Source organism: Zea mays, chromosome 9 (assembly GCF_902167145.1).
Source record: "Zea mays cultivar B73 chromosome 9, Zm-B73-REFERENCE-NAM-5.0, whole genome shotgun sequence".
Taxonomy (NCBI): Eukaryota; Viridiplantae; Streptophyta; class Magnoliopsida; order Poales; family Poaceae; genus Zea; species Zea mays.
This window is the reverse complement of record NC_050104.1, coordinates 155,340,831-155,356,200: the sequence shown is the minus strand read 5'-3', so window position 1 is coordinate 155,356,200 and position 15,370 is coordinate 155,340,831.

Below are 15,370 nucleotides of genomic sequence, written 5' to 3'. Positions count from 1 at the left end.
TGGCAATAGGAATAGCACTGCGTGTGGCTGAGGCCGTGCGCACTGCTGGGGCAGCACCTTGCGCCCGTGCATGCCGGGTCCGCGCGCCCGCGACAACCGTCGATGTTTTGTTCACCGTGAACAAAGGTAAAGCGCAGATCCAATACAAATTTCATACCATTTGTTTGATTGCGTAGGGGAAATTGAAGCCTGTCGCGTAGGACAGTTCGGCTAGGCCAGAGACCTGCCGACGTGACGAAGAGTTGATGCAGATCTGATCTCGCAGCAACGTCGAGGTAGAGCGTGCTGATAACGTGTTGAGAAATACGTTACCACGGATCACCAGATCCGCTCCATTCCCTCCCGTCAGCAGTAGAGGCGCAAGAAGATATAGAGAACCCGTCTCCCTTCCCATAAACACGACAGAGGAAACACACGAGACACTGGATATAGGGTTGGGCCTCTGGCCTCTTTCTGATCTCTGTATTATGAAGGGGTGTACATGTTCCTTATATAGAGATGTGAGACCCCTCAGGGGCAAATTCGGTATTTGCCCACATAACCCTAACTAGGGTTACTTAACAAATCTTTCAGGCCAACTACAATTGCCAGTCACACAAGGCCTTTTCAGTATGGATTCAGCCTTTCGATCCGATAGTACCACGGTATGGGCCTTCCAAACTTGGACTAGGGCTCCCCGGTTTCTGGCCCAACTATAACATGGGCCTAAAGAACAAATGCACAACAATACACTGATTGCATTTATGTATATGATGTGAAGTGATCCAAAAGGTACTGTTCGTGTACTTTACTGCGGCAATATATTAACGTGTGGGAAAGCGATGTACGTGTCGACGAGGACTATCGGCGCCGCCTGCAGGGAAATTACTCTCCGGGTCTACGACAATCTTTCAGGCCAACTACAATTGCCAGTCACACAAGGCCTTTTCAGTATGGATTGGGATTGAGCCTTTCGATCCGATAGTAACATGGTATGGGCCTTCCAACTTTGGGGACTAGGGCTCCCCGGTTTATGGCCCAACTACAACATGGGCCTAAAGACCACATGCACAGCAATACAGAGTTGGGCCTTTCTCGGATGGTGTTGGGGGATTTGTGTGTCAGCTGATATTGTCCGTAGAGCTCTCTTGTTCTTGTTGCGATGGCTCGAACCAAGCAAGAGGCGTCGATGGAGGCTCTTGTGACGATGAATGACCGTGACCGTGACCGTGACAGACGGCCGGCTACCACCTTTGTCAGCCAGCCCGTAACGAGGGCAACGCCGTACAGTCTGTATCGCAGACAAGACCTTGGCTTTGGAAATCTTCTTGCCAGCTCGATCAGAGTTTTTTTATTTTGGATACTTTTTGAATGGCAGGGTTAAGCACTCGGCTCGGGGATTGTTGCAGAGGCATATAATTTGTCCTTTCCCGCCGGAGTACGAATCACTGCGACCCTGCCCGAGCATCCGGCTGGTCCGCGTAGCGTAGCCCGCCCCTGGCGACGTGGCATGCATGAGATGGGAGCTTGTCATATCCACGGCCGGGCCGATGCAGACATATGGGCTTGCTTTGGAGGTTGCGCGCGGCCCCTTCCCACACGTGAGCCCGTGTCCAGTGTCCTGAGTCCTGACCGACCGATCCAGGACGGGCCATGCAGCAGCCGTACCGACACCAAGGCCGCGTCGGCTACGTGCCGTGTCTCGTGAACACGAAGAAGCTTGCAGGCTCCATGTCGTTTACGAGGCGGCCATATATATATTCTTCGATTCCCACGCTCCAATTGTACAGGAGTTCGGATACCATCTGTACAGTTGAGAACTACGTTACCACGGATCACCAGATCCGCTCCCTTCCCTCCCGTCAGCAGTAGAGGCGCGAGAAGTTGTGGAAGACCCGTCTCACTTTCCATTAGCACGACAGAGGAAACACAATAGACACGATGTAGGGTTGGGCCTCTGGCCTCTTTCTCTTCTCTATTCCATATGAGGGGTACAGGTTCTATATATATAGACGCGATAGCCCTCAGGGCTATATTCGGTATTTGCCCACATAACCCTTCATTAGGGTTTCTCAACACTCCCCCTTGGGCGAATACCGCGACCAACACATGCCTCGTTAAAACTCCAAAAAACCCAGTGGGAAAAATATGGAGAAAGAGTGCATGGTGATACAAATTGCATTTGCACTTTGTTGCCTCGTTAAAAACCTCATGTGAGAAACTTCAAGAAAACTCACCAAGGGAAAAGGAGTACAACAGCTGTCATCGGGACAGATTTCGATCCTCTGGGATCTAGATTCTACCGAATCTTCTACAAAGGCTAACTTTAGAACATATAGATTTAGCAAACAGATTGCATATCCTTGCAAAAATTATTTCAGGAACTTCACCTCAACTCACTTCTAGGATACATGAGGTAAGTGCACGTATCAACATAAATAAGTCACTTCAACTAGTGGTGTTAGATCGACCAGATCTACATATTTGATAGAAACTTCCACAAAGGTTCACATATTGATCATCAAGCTGACGCCTTCAGGGCATAGAATATGACATTTATTGTCACACGATTGTGATCAATATAAGCATTCGCTCCCCCTGACGATGACATATGTCAAAGTCGTTATCCCTCATAACTCAAGCATATTCTTCAAGATATATATCTCATTGTTCATCTGGAATAACGAGAATGGATGAGGTTGGGGTGCTATCATTTTCTATCTTACACCACAATTTATACATAGTTGTGCAAAGCAAATAACATGTCCTTCAATAGGACTTAGGGGATAATATAGTTGCAATAGTACATATTCTAAATATGACACATCGCTCGAGGCGTTCATCCATTGCAACATCTATGATAGTGTCACAAAAGTCCATCTAAGATCGTAATCCATCAGGGATTTTTCATCGATCAGATACATCATTATAGTCTGTCATTCTGGCATAATGGGGATATTTTGCCAGTAACACCTAAACCTTATAGGTTTCTGCCATCAGGGCTTTAGAGGATACCGTAATTCCACATCTAGTGGAAATTACCATGAGTAAAACTCATGCAATGCACATGTGCTTATTTGGTGAACTTCAAGTCCTTTGGTACCTCATCTTATTCCTTTTTGGGTCTGTATGGGTCTTTATCCCTTTATAGGGATTATCAAACTTTGGTGTTCAACACAGACTTTGTTTCTTCTGGATAGGTTCCATCTAGGAACGATAGTCTCAACTACGAGATATTCTCCCTACATAGGAGAGTGATCATTCATCAGGAATGTATTATTCGGTATGAGATTTATATGTTGCATATTTATAATTCAAAGATATGTGTCCTCCTAGGATCTCATGACGGATCTTCAGAATCCTATTAACTGCATATTTTAATTCATGCCATTTGCCAGATATATTACATAGCGGAACAGTGTTTATTCAACACATACGTGGGATGGGTCTCTCACAAGACCGCTTGAACCATCGCATTCACCACACATTATTTCAATAGTGCCCATAAATGTCCGAACTTCAAGCTCATGACTTTCATTTTGCGATTATTGGTTCAGCCTCGATTGCATTTATCAATGACCCGATAAGAGAGCTTAAAGCACTCATGCCTAGGACTTTGTTTTGGATCCATTTGCAATCTAGAGGGGTAAGATAGGTGTCGACATATTTGTCTCCCACATTTAATAATGATCTCCGTCATTTCCCAAAACGAAAGATTCATTGTTCCGTATTCCCAACACAATGATATTGCGCGCATTGCTAGGAACTTCATCATGAAGATGAACCTCTTCGTGAGGCAAATCACCAGCAGGGCGAGTTCATCGGAGGAGAGTTATTTACAGACCACGTGAATCTGCAATCAGAACATATGCTTTGACTAAGGCCAATGGATCATATTCGCAGGCGTCCCCGAGAATAGATCAAATACCGATAAGTCAAATGTGGATATGATATTAATCCCGGGTATATCCACATCTACATCAGGTAGAAGCATTCAGACCAATATGGTTACTCCTCAACGATTTCTGGCAAACTCCATATACACAGGAGTACACACCGAACGACAGGTTCAGTTTAGCTTTTGTGCGTTTTATAGAATATTGAGGCATTACACTATATGAGCATTCCTCCCCCTAATGCCGAGATGTTTTAAAAGCATACAGATAAAATCCCCAACCACAATCATCCAGTTGTGGGCAATGTATGCTATTGTGGTGATTTATTTGGGAAATCTTACGCACATTACAGAGAGAGGTTTTATGCAGTGAGCTTTGGACTTAGATTAATGTAGTGGCATGAATACTACATATTTGTCCTTCAACATGAAGGGTTAGTCTCAACATCCAGCGAGACACGCAACAACAAGTTGCTTCATGGTTACAATTCTACAAATTTATTGTTATTACTACCAAATGTATAGTCAATCTTTAAGATTTAGACTGATATGTGCAACACTATTTTATCCATAAGGGTCCTTTCAGGGGCTCATGCATACCATTCGTTTGGAGCCATTAGTTGACTTCAGATCAACAAGTAAAATGACCATCAGGGTCTAACGCTCACAAAGTCATTCACTGGTTGCATTGTGCTTTTAAGCACATAGGAAAAATGTGTGTGTTTATATTGGTAGTGAAGTGCACGACATCAGGCCAATGCTGCCAAGCAAAGATTTTTATATGCAGAGATGTATAGTCCAGCTCATTTTATTATTGCCCATGGTTTACCCAATTACTCATACCGTTCTGAAAGTGGGTATCGATTTATGCAACATTTTTAGGTATTATAATTTTGAGAGAGAATTTATAACAATAGTTAATAAATTGTGATGCTGCCAGCAGGGCAAACATTTCTCCTCATATTATATACCAATTTGTTCTATAAAGCATTATTTCGATCTCTTCGTTGTTCGACAAAAAGAGAAGCTTTAGAATAGAACAGACAAGGCCAAGAGTTCATTTTTTATCTAGGAAAAATCACCATATAACTAGCTTTTGATGAAGCAAATGATGATAACTGCTTGGCAAGAACGAAACAAGACTCGTATCCGCCCAGGATCCATCTTCAACAACAGATAGTACTGCTCTCATACGAAGAAATCATCAGGAGTAGAGAGGATACAACAGGTCTCCATAAGATCTTCATATTTCTATCACAAATTATCATCACTAGTAGTCTAGTGGTCAAGACATATGACTCTTCTGGCTCCGAGGACCAAGAATATGTTAATGTCTAATTTAGCTTCAAGCTCTGTGGTGATGTGGGATTTCATAGTTATTTGTCTACTCTTCTCACTTTTGGTAGATCGAAGGTAGATAATGGTAAGTGATAGTCGCCTAGAGGGGGGGGTGAATAGGGCGAAACTGAAATTTACAAATATAAACACAACTACAAGCCGGGTTAGCGTTAGAAATATAATCGAGTCCGAGAGAGGGCGTGAAAACAAATCGCAAGCAAATAATGAAGTGAGACACGCGGATTTGTTTTACCGAGGTTCGGTTCTCTCAAACCTACTCCCCGTTGAGGAGGCCACAAAGGCCGGGTCTCTTTCAACCCTTCCCTCTCTCAAACGGTCCCTCGGACCGAGTGAGCTTCTCTTCTCAAATCAAAGCCGGGAACAAAACTTCCCCGCAAGGGCCACCACACAATTGGTGCCTCTTGCCTTGATTACAATGGAGTTGTGATCTCAAGAACAAGTGAGAAAGAAAAGAAGCAATCCAAGCGCAAGAGCTCAAATGAACACGGCAAATCACTCTCACTAGTCACTAGGGCTTTGTGTGGAATTGGAGAGGATTTGATCTCTTTAGTGTGTCTAGAATTGAATGCTAGAGCTCTTGTAGTAGTTGAGAAGTGGAAAACTTGGATGCAATGAATGGTGGGGTGGTTGGGGTATTTATACCCCCAACCACCAAAAGTGGCCGTTGGAAGGCTGCCTGTTCGATGTCGCACCGGACAGTCCGGTGCACACCGGACAGTCCGGTGCCCCCTGCCACGTCATCACTGCCGTTGGATTCTGACCGTTGGAGCTTCTGACTTGTGGGCCCGCCTGGGTGTCCGGTGCACACCGGACAGGTACTGTTTGCTGTCCGGTGTGCCAGCATGGGCGAGCCTGCCATCTGCGCGCGCAGAGCGCGCATTAAATGCGCGGCAGAGAGCCGTTGGCGCGGAGAAGACCGTTGCTCCGGAGGCGCACCGGACAGTCCGGTGCACACCGGACAGTCCGGTGATTTTTAGCGGACTAGCCGTTGGCGATTCCCGAAGCTGGCGAGTTCCTGAGGCCGACCTCACTTGGCGCACCGGACACTGTCCGGTGTACACCGGACAGTCCGGTGAATTATAGCCGAGTCGCCCCGGAAATTCCCGAAGGTGGCGAGTTTGAGTCTGAGTCCCCCTGGTGCACCGGACATGTCCGGTGGCGCACCGGACAGTCCGGTGCGCCAGACCAGGGGTGCCTTCGGTTGCCCCTTTGCTCCTTTGTTGAATCCAAAACTTGGTCTTTTTATTGGCTGAGTGTGAACCTTTTACACCTGTATAATCTACACACTTGGGCAAACTAGTTAGTCCAAAGATTTTGTGTTGGGCAATTCAACCACCAAAATTATTTAGGAACTAGGTGTAAGCCTAATTCCCTTTCAATCTCCCCCTTTTTGGTGATTGATGCCAACACAAACCAAAGCAAATATAGAAGTGCATAATCGAACTAGTTTGCATAATGTAAGTGTAAAGGTTGCTTGGAATTGAGCCAATATAACTACTTACAAGATATGCATGGAATGTTTCTTTCTTATATAACATTTTGGACCACGTTTGCACCACATGTTTTGTTTTGCAAATTCCTTTTGTAAATCCATTTCAAAGATCTTTTGCAAATAGTCAAAGGTAAATGAATAAGAGTTTGCAGAGCATTTTTAAGATTTGAAATTTTCTCCCCCTGTTTCAAATGCTCTTCCTTTGACTTAACAAAACTCCCCCTAAAGGAGATCCTCCTCTTAGTGTTCAAGAGGGTTTTGATATTTATTTTTGAAAAACTAACTTTCTCCTCCTTTTGAACACAATAGTATACTAATTGAAAAATACTCTTGGAAAGCACTAAATTTTTGAAATTTGTGGTGGTGCGGTCCTTTTGCTTTGGGCTCATACTTTCTCCCCCTTTGGCATGAATCGCCAAAAACTGAATCATTAGAGCCCTAGAAGTACAATCTTCCCCTTTGGTCATAAGTAAATGAGTTAAGATTATACCAAAGACGAAGTTCGGTCCTTTTGCTTTGGGCTTTTAATCTCTCCCCCAAAGACAAGGTCCGTTTATTGGAGCGAGGGCGAAGGATGAGTTACGGAGTGGAAGCCTTTGTCTTTCGCCGAAGACTCCAATTCCCTTTCAATATACCTATGACTTGGTTTGAAATAGACTTGAAAACACATTAGTCATAGCATATATGATCAAAAGTGTAAATGAGCTATGTGTGCAATCTAGCAAAAGAAGTTGCGAGAATCAAGAATATTGAGCTCATGCCTAAGTTTGGTAAAGGTCTGTTCATCAAGAGGCTTGGTAAAGATATCGGCTAACTGATCTTTAGTGTTAATGTAAGAAATCTCGATATCCCCATTTTGTTGGTGATCCCTAAGAAAATGATACCGAATGGCTATGTGCTTAGTGCGGCTATGCTCGACGGGATTGTCGGCCATTTTGATTGCACTCTCATTATCACATAGCAAAGGGACTTTGGTTAATTTGTAACCGTAGTCCCGCAGGGTTTGCCTCATCCAAAGCAATTGTGCGCAACAATGACCTGCGGCAATGTACTCGGCTTCGGCGGTGGAAAGAGCGACCGAATTTTGCTTCTTTGAAGCCCAAGACACCAAGGATCTTCCCAAGAACTGGCAAGTCCCCGATGTGCTCTTCCTATTAATTTTGCACCCCGCCCAATCGGCATCCGAATAACCAATCAAATCAAACGTGGATCCCCGAGGGTACCAAAGCCCAAACTTAGGTGTATAAGCCAAATATCTCAAGATTCGTTTTACGGCCGTAAGGTGGGATTCCTTAGGGTCGGATTGGAATCTTGCACACATGCAAACGGAAAGCATAATGTCCGGTCGAGATGCACATAAATAAAGCAATGAACCAATCATTGACCGGTATACCTTTTGATCCACGGACTTACCTCCCGTGTCGAGGTCGAGATGCCCATTGGTTCCCATGGGAGTCTTGATGGGCTTGGCATCCTTCATTCCAAACTTGGTTAGAATGTCTTGAGTGTACTTCGTTTGGCTAATGAAGGTGCCCTCTTGGAGTTGCTTGACTTGGAATCCTAGAAAATACTTCAACTCCCCCATCATCGACATCTCGAATTTCTGTGTCATGATCCTACTAAACTCTTCACATGTAGACTCGTTAGTAGACCCAAATATAATATCATCAACATAAATTTGGCATACAAACAAGTCATTTTCAAGAGTTTTAGTAAAGAGTGTAGGATCGGCCTTGCCGACTTTGAAGCCATTAGCAATAAGGAAATCTCTTAGGCATTCATACCATGCTCTTGGGGCTTGCTTGAGCCCATAAAGCGCCTTAGAGAGCCTATAAACATGGTTAGGATACTCACTGTCTTCAAAGCCGGGAGGTTGCTCAACATAGACCTCTTCCTTGATTGGTCCATTGAGGAAGGCACTTTTCACGTCCATTTGATAAAGCTTAAAGCCATGGTAAGTAGCATAGGCTAATAATATGCGAATTGACTCAAGCCTAGCTACAGGTGCATAGGTTTCACCGAAATCCAAGCCTTCAACTTGGGAGTATCCTTTGGCCACAAGTCGAGCTTTGTTCCTTGTCACCACACCATGCTCATCTTGCTTGTTGCGGAAGACCCATTTGGTTCCTACAACATTTTGGTTAGGACGTGGAACTAAATGCCATACCTCATTTCTAGTGAAGTTGTTGAGCTCCTCTTGCATCGCCACCACCCAATCCGAATCTTGAAGTGCTTCCTCTACCCTGTGTGGCTCAATAGAGGAAACAAAAGAGTAATGTTCACAAAAATGAGCAACACGAGATCTAGTGGTTACCCCCTTATGAATATCGCCGAGGATGGTGTCGACGGGGTGATCTCGTTGGATTGCTTGGTGGACTCTTGGGTGTGGCGGCCTTGGTTCTTCCTCATCCTCCTTTTCTTGATCAATTGCATCTCCCCCTTGATCATTGCCATCATCTTGAGGTGGCTCATCTTCTTGATTTTGCCCTTCATCAACTTGAGCTTCATCCTCATTTTGAGTTGGTGGAGATGCTTGCATGGAGGAGGACGGTTGATCTTGTGCACTTGGAGGCTTTTCGGATTCCCTAGGACACACATCCCCAATGGACATGTTCCTTAGCGCGATGCACGGAGCCTCTTCATTACCTATTTCATCAAGATCAACTTGCTCTACTTGAGAGCCGTTAGTTTCATCAAACACAACGTCACATGAGACTTCAACTAGTCCAGTGGACTTGTTAAAGACCCTATATGCCCTTGTGTTTGAGTCATAACCAAGTAAAAAGCCTTCTACAGTTTTAGGAGCAAATTTAGATTTTCTACCTCTTTTAACAAGAATAAAGCATTTGCTACCAAAAACTCTAAAGTATGAAATGTTGGGCTTTTTACCGGTTAGGAGTTCATAGGATGTCTTCTTGAGGATTCGGTGAAGATATAACCGATTGATGGCGTAGCAGGCGGTGTTGACCGCTTCGGCCCAAAACCGGTCCGGTGTCTTGTACTCATCAAGCATGGTTCTTGCCATGTCCAAAAGAGTTTGATTCTTCCTCTCCACTACACCATTTTGTTGAGGTGTGTAGGGAGAAGAGAACTCATGCTTGATGCCCTCCTCCTCAAGGAAGCCTTCAATTTGAGAGTTCTTGAACTCCGTCCCATTGTCGCTTCTTATTTTCTTGATCCTTAAGCCAAACTCATTTTGAGCCTGTCTCAAGAATCCCTTTAAAGTCTCTTGGGTTTGAGATTTTTCCTGTAAAAAGAATACCCAAGTGAAGCGAGAATAATCATCCACTATTACAAGACAATACTTACTCCCGCCGATGCTTATGTAAGCAATCGGGCCGAATAGATCCATGTGGAGTAGCTCAAGTGGCCTGTCGGTCGTCATGATGTTCTTGTGTGGATGATGGACTCCAACTTGCTTCCCTGCCTGGCATGCGCTACAAATCCTGTCTTTCTCAAAATGAACATTTGTTAATCCTAAAATGTGCTCTCCCTTTAGAAGCTTATGAAGATTCTTCATCCCAACATGGGCTAGTCGACGGTGCCAGAGCCAACCCATGTTAGTCTTAGCAATCAAGCATGTGTCGAGCTCAGCTCTATCAAAATCTACTAAGTATAGCTGACCCTCTAACACACCTTTAAATGCTATTGAATCATCACTTCTTCTAAAGACAGTGACACCAATATCAGTAAAAAGACAGTTGTAGCCCATTTGACATAATTGAGAAACAGAAAGCAAGTTGTAATCTAAAGAATCAACAAGAAAAACATTGGAAATAGTATGGTCAGGTGATATAGCAATTTTACCCAAACCTTTGACCAAACCTTGATTTCCATCCCCGAATGTGATAGCTCGTTGGGAATCTTGGTTTTTCTCATATGAGGAGAACATCCTTTTCTCCCCGGTCATGTGGTTTGTGCACCCGCTGTCGAGTATCCAACTTGAACCCCCGAATGCATAAACCTTCTTTTTGCCGTCCTTTGCCATGAGGCACTTGTGGCCGACGTTGGGGAAGAGGAGTCCCTTGGTGACGGCGATGTTGGCGGTGAAAGGGAAATGTGCCTTTGGGCCATTTCTAAGTATTTTGGTGATTGAGTGCAAACACAAGTGCTTAAATGTGAAAATATGCCCAAGGATGAACAAAGTGCAAATCACAAGTTAAGGTATGTTTCTAAGCCTTAGTACATTGGTTTTGTGTACTAATATATTTGTCTAAGTGTTAGAAACAGAAAGAAGAAGAGAAGAGAAGACTTGGCTGTGTACAGCCAAGAGGCTGTTTCGGTCTGGGGCACCGGACTGTCCGGTGGTGCACCGGACAGTGTCCGGTGGTGCACCGGACAGTGTCCGGTGCGCCAGGCTGCCTCGGCCGAAGAGGCCGCTCTCGGGTTTTTCTCCGGCGACTTCGGCTAAAATTCACCGGACTGTCCGGTGTGCACCGGACTGTCCGGTGAGCCAACGGTCGGCCGGGCCAACGGTCGGCCGCGCGATCGGCGCGCGACACGTGGCCGAGCCAACGGTCGGAAGGAAGCACCGGACTGTCCGGTGTGCACCGGACTGTCCGGTGCGCCAGATCTGCAACGGTCGGCAACGGTCGGCTTCGCTTTTTATGGAAACAAATCGGGCACCGGACAGTGTCCGGTGTGCACCGGACTGTCCGGTGCGCCACGAGACAGAAGGCAAAGATGGCCTTCCAGATTTGTTCCCAACGGCTCCTAGCTGCCTTGGGGCTATAAAAGGGACCCCTTGGCGCATGGAGGAGTACACCAAGCATTCCTTAAGCACTCTTGATCACTCACACATCAATCTCGCGCACTTGTTCGACATTCTAGTGATTTGAGCTCCGTTCTAGTGTGCTAGTCTTTTGAGCTCAAGTCTGGGTCTTGTGTGTGCGTATTCGCTGTGATCTTTGTGTCGTGTGTGAGTTGCTAATCCCTCCCTTGCTCTGTGATTCTCTGTGAACATCTTTTGTAAGGGCGAGAGGCTCCAAGTTGTGGAGATTCCTCGCAAACGGGATTAAGAAAAGAAAAGCAAGAACACCGTGGTATTCAAGTTGATCATTGGATCACTTGAGAGGAGTTGAGTGCAACTCTCGTCCGTTGGGACGCCACAACGTGGAGTAGGCAAGTTTTGTACTTGGCCGAACCACGGGATAACCACTGTGTCATCTCTGTGATTGGATTCTTGTGGTTATTGTGTTTTGACTCCTCTCTAGCCACTTGGCATAACTGTGCTAACGCCTAATTAAGTTTTGTGGCTATAAGTTTAAGTATTTACAGGATCACCTATTCACCCCCCCCCTCTAGGTGCTCTCAATTGGTATCAGAGCCATTCTCTTCAAGAAAGGGACTAACCGCCCGAAGAGATGGATCCTAAGGGGAAGGGAATTGTGATAAACGACAAGGAGAAGGAGTCCTTCGTCAACGAGCCAAGGGATGACAAGTCCAATGACTCGGGCTCGGGCCACAAGCGAAGAGATGGGAAGAAGAAGAAGACAAGACGCATCAAGGAGATCGTCTACTACGACAGCGATGAGTCCTCTTCTTCCCAAAAGAACGACGACCACGACAAACAAAGGAAACCGGTTAATTCGAACTTTTCATTTGATTATTCTCGTATTCCACATAGTTCGAATTCGCATTTGCTTTCCATTCCTCTTGGTAAACCTCCACATTTTGATGGGGAAGACTACGGATTTTGGAGTCACAAAATGCGTAGTCATTTATTCTCTCTCCATCCAAGCATATGGGAGATTGTAGAGAATGGAATGAAATTTGATAGCTCGGATAACCCTATGTTTATCAATGAACAAATTCATAAAAATGCACAAGCTACTACTGTTCTCTTAGCATCTTTGTGCAGGGAAGAGTACAATAAGGTGAGCGGCTTGGACAATGCCAAGCAGATATGGGACACCCTCAAGATCTCTCACGAGGGGAACGACATCACCATGCTCACCAAGATGGAGTTGGTGGAGGGCGAGCTTGGACGATTCGCCATGATAAGGGGAGAAGAGCCAACTCAAACTTACAACCGGCTCAAGACCCTTATCAACAAGATAAGGAGCTACGGAAGCACGCGTTGGACGGATCACGACGTCGTCCGCCTAATGCTCAGGTCATTTACCGTTCTTGATCCTCATCTCGTGAACAATATTCGTGAGAACCCCAGGTACACGATGATGACGCCCGAAGAAGTACTTGGAAAATTCGTGAGCGGGCGGATGATGATCAAGGAGGCAAGGTACGTCGATGACGCGTTGAACGGTCCAATCCACGAGCCTCAACCCATTGCTCTCAAGGCATCGAGGAGCAAGGAGGCACTACCAAGCAAGGTGGCGCAAATTGAGGCGGCCGGGCTTAATGATGAAGAAATGGCTCTCATCATTAAGCGCTTCAAGACGGTGCTAAAGGGTCGCAATGGACAGCCGAGCAAGACTAAGACCAAGGGGAAGCGATCATGCTTCAAATGCGGTAAGCTTGGTCATTTTATTGCTAACTGTCCTGATAATGAAAGTGACCAGGAAAAGGGAAACAAGAGGGAAAAGAAGAAGCATTATAAGAAGGCAAAGGGTGAGGCGCATCTAGGCAAGGAGTGGGACTCGGATTGCTCCTCATCCGACTCCGACAATGAAGGACTCGCCGCCACCGCCTTCAACAAATCAACCCTCTTCCCCAACGAGCGTCACACATGCCTTATGGCAAGGGAGAAGAAGGTATGTACTCGCAACTCTACCTATGCTTCTTCAAGTGAGGACGAATCTAGTGATGAGGATGAAGTAGATTATTCATGTTTGTTCAAGGGCTTAGATAGATCTAAGATAGACAAAATTAATGAATTAATTGATGCCTTGAATGAAAAGAATATACTTTTAGAAAAGCAAGAGGATTTGTTGTATGAAGAGCATGATAAATTTGTTGAGGCACAAAAATCCTATGCTTTAGAAGTTAAAAGAAATGAAATGCTTTCTTTTGAACTATCTACTTGTCATGAAACCATTTCTACTTTGAAAGGTGTCAACAATGATTTAAATGCTAAATTAGAAGTAGCAAATAAATCCAATTCTTGTGTAGAACATGTTGAAATTTGTACTAGGTGTAAAGATTTTGACATTAATGCTTGTAGTGAACACCTAGTTTCAATTTCCAAGCTTAATGATGAACTGGCTAGTCTTAATGCTCAACTTAAGACTAGCAAGAATGATTTCGATAAGCTAAAATTTGCAAGGGATGCCTACACAATTGGTAGACACCCCTCAATTAAGGATGGACTTGGCTTCAAGAGAGAAGCCAAGAACTTAACAAGCCATAAGGCTCCCATTCCCGCCAAGGAGAAAGGGAAGACCCCTATGGCTAGTAATGTGCAAAAGAACCATGCTTTTATGTATTATGATAGGAGACAAACTAGAAATGCTTATAGGAGTTATAATGCTTTTGATGATTTTGACTCTCATGCCATGTTTGCTTCTAGTTCTTCCTATATGCATGGTAGAAATATGTCTAGGAGAAATGCTATTCATCATGTGTCTAAAAAGAATGCTATTCATGCTCCTAGGAAAGTAGTGAATGAACCTTCCACAATTTATTATGCTTTAAATGCTTCCTTTGCTATTTGTAGAAAGGATAAGAAAATTGTTGCTAGGAAGTTAGGGGCAAAATGCAAGGGAGACAAAACTTGCATTTGGGTCCCTAAGGATATTTGCACTAACCTTGTAGGACCCAACATGAGTTGGGTACCTAAGACCCAAGCCTAAATTTGCCTTGCAGGTTTATGCATCCGGGGGTTCAAGCTGGATTATTGATAGCGGATGCACAAACCATATGACGGGGGAGAAGAAGATGTTCACCTCCTACGTCAAGAATAAGGATTCCCAAGATTCAATCATATTCGGTGATGGGAATCAAGGCAAGGTAAAAGGGTTAGGTAAAATTGCAATTTCTAATGAGCACTCTATCTCTAATGTGTTTTTAGTAGAGTCACTAGGATATAATTTACTATCTGTTAGTCAATTGTGCAATATGGGATATAACTGTCTGTTCACAAATATAGATGTGTCTGTCTTTAGAAGAAGTGATGGTTCACTAGCTTTTAAGGGTGTATTAGACGGCAAACTTTATTTAGTTGATTTTGCAAAAGAAGAGGCCGGTCTAGATGCATGCTTAATGGCTAAGACTTGCATGGGCTGGCTGTGGCATCGCCGCTTAGCACATGTGGGGATGAAGAACCTCCACAAGCTTCTAAAGGGAGAACATGTGATAGGTCTAACCAATGTTCATTTCGAAAAAGATAGACCTTGTGCAGCTTGTCAAGCAGGGAAACAGGTGGGAGGAGCGCATCACAGCAAGAATGTGATGACCACTTCAAGACCCCTGGAGCTGCTGCATATGGATCTCTTCGGACCCGTCGCCTATCTAAGCATAGGGGGAAGTAAGTATGGTCTAGTTATTGTTGATGACTTTTCCCGCTTCACTTGGGTGTTCTTTTTGCAGGGTAAGTCTGAAACCCAAGGGACCCTCAAGCGCTTCCTCGGGAGGGCTCAAAATGAGTTTGAGCTCAAAGTGAAAAAGATAAGGAGCGACAACGGGTCCGAGTTCAAGAACCTTCAAGTGGAGGAGTTCCTTGAAGAAGAAGGGATCAAGCACGAGTT